This window comes from Pteropus vampyrus, unplaced genomic scaffold (genome assembly GCF_000151845.1).
Source record: "Pteropus vampyrus isolate Shadow unplaced genomic scaffold, Pvam_2.0 Scaffold56, whole genome shotgun sequence".
Classification (NCBI taxonomy): domain Eukaryota; kingdom Metazoa; phylum Chordata; class Mammalia; order Chiroptera; family Pteropodidae; genus Pteropus; species Pteropus vampyrus.
Window position 1 is genome coordinate 1,556,532 of NW_011888837.1, and position 1,924 is coordinate 1,558,455.

Below are 1,924 nucleotides of genomic sequence, written 5' to 3' on the forward strand. Positions count from 1 at the left end.
CAATAACTGCTTCTGCAATAGTATTCATAGGGCTAACTGGCATATTAAGAGCTGTATTATTGCTGTCTGCATTGTCTCCTCCATCAGGACACTTCATCTTGACAATTTTCATATCTGGTAAACTACCAAGAAATGCTTTGAGGTCATTGCTATTTAGAGCAATCTGATTGTCACAAATGTGCCCACTGGAGTTAAAATTGATGACTGCCTTTTTCTCCAGCTGAGGGAACATATTAGTATGATCACCGAAAAGAAAGTATGGGGAATATAAGCCAGTTAGTTTCTCAGAATATTGCTCAGAAACTTTAGCAGGTGAAGGTTCCTATTAGTGGTGATATAATCCATGAAAGGGTTCCCAGTCACAGGGTTCCCAGTCACAATGCCTAAATAGGAGTTGACCTGAGAGCAAGGAGCTCATTTGGAGCACCCTTGGTATAACCATCCATATTTGCAAGGATGTGTGTACCAACCTGATGAAAGAGATCAGGTGCTTTTCTATTGTATGGAATCTGATAAAGACCAATGAAATGACTGGCTTCTGCCATCACCTTTACTCAGAAGTTTGTGCCATCATCTAGGCTTAGGGCATAACAGAATACCTCAAATTTATCAGGATTGTACATTCCAGGAATAGACTTTATAAGGCGAGAAGTAGGATGATTCCCAAACTCAGAATTCACATATCCTACATGCAGCTGACCATCACTGAGCATCAAGTTTTTAGATGTTCATATAGTGGTTTATGAAGGATGCTAATCTTATCCAAGCAAAGGCTCCCATGACTCTGTCCTGAAGCCATGAGAGATAATATATAACATGATGATGCATAGAAGGCAACCTATTCATCTCTAACTGGTCAACTATGATACTGACCAACTTCTACATTTGCTCATTATAGTCTGCCTAATCACAGACAACCTGCACGCAATGAGCTCAGTTACAATAAGCATCAGGATTAAGTTTAAGTTTAAATCAGATTTCAGTTTCAAAGCAGTGAGGTAAGAAGTTATTACTTCAGGAATAGTCCCTGAATCCTTGTGAATGGAAGCCAGATTGCTATGGGCATCTGCAAATGCAGGGTTAATCTCAATAGCATGAGTGTAAAATTGCAAGGCTCCCTGAATATCCTGCATCTCCTTTACGGAGTTTCCCATAGCCTCCTTATAATGTATCATAGTTCTCTGCAGCTTTCCCTGTTGCTGCAGTATCCTTGTTAAATTTGAATGGGCAGCAGCAACCTCTGGGAAGACTTTCTAATGCTTTATGATACAAGTGAACTGCCTCTTCAATGTTTCTCTGTTCCCATTTGATATTGTTTAGGTTATGCAGAGAGTCTGCATGAGTGGGACATGGCTGGAGAGCTATATTATAACAATCTTCTGCTTTGGCAACACTGCCCTTCTCTTTAAGAGCCCTGGCTAGGTTGCAATAAGCATCAAGGAAATGTGGTTGTAGTTCAATAGCTCGCCTGCAGGTGTCTACTGCCAGATCCATCAGGCCTTGCTCACAGTATACACTAGCCAGGTTGCTGTGCACACTATAAATGATTTGGACTCAAGCTTAGAGCACAAAGGTAAGCTAACATAGCTCTGTCAAAAATCTACGCCTCTTTCAAGACATTTCCTAAATTAACGTGTGTCCAGAAAATTGGGATTGCAAAGTGATGAATTGCAAACCAAATCTCCCCTATGCATTGAAAATACAGCCAAGATTACCTGGAGCTACTGCAAAGTTTGGTTGCATCTCAATTGCTTTCAAGTTACATGTCATATTTTTCAACATGTGACTTTTTGGTATCTTTCTTGCATGGGTATGGGTCTGCCCTATGTCCAGTCCTTGAGCTCCCTTCAGTGAGACACCTTATGCAAGGAATAGGAGGCTTCATCCCCTGAAAACTTCTTGGCTTCTTCCAAGCAATCCAGGG

At 41.0% G+C, this 1,924-nt stretch overlaps 1 protein-coding gene and 1 pseudogene across 4 annotated transcripts in view; both read right to left on the reverse strand.

The window, feature by feature from the left end:
* ADAMTS3 (ADAM metallopeptidase with thrombospondin type 1 motif 3) overlaps window positions 1-1,924 on the reverse strand; it is a 242,380-nt gene that overhangs the window by 76,140 nt on the left and 164,316 nt on the right. The gene's annotated exons all lie outside the window — the stretch shown is intronic.
* Window positions 1-1,924, reverse strand: part of LOC105292331 — a 13,775-nt pseudogene that overhangs the window by 8,881 nt on the left and 2,970 nt on the right.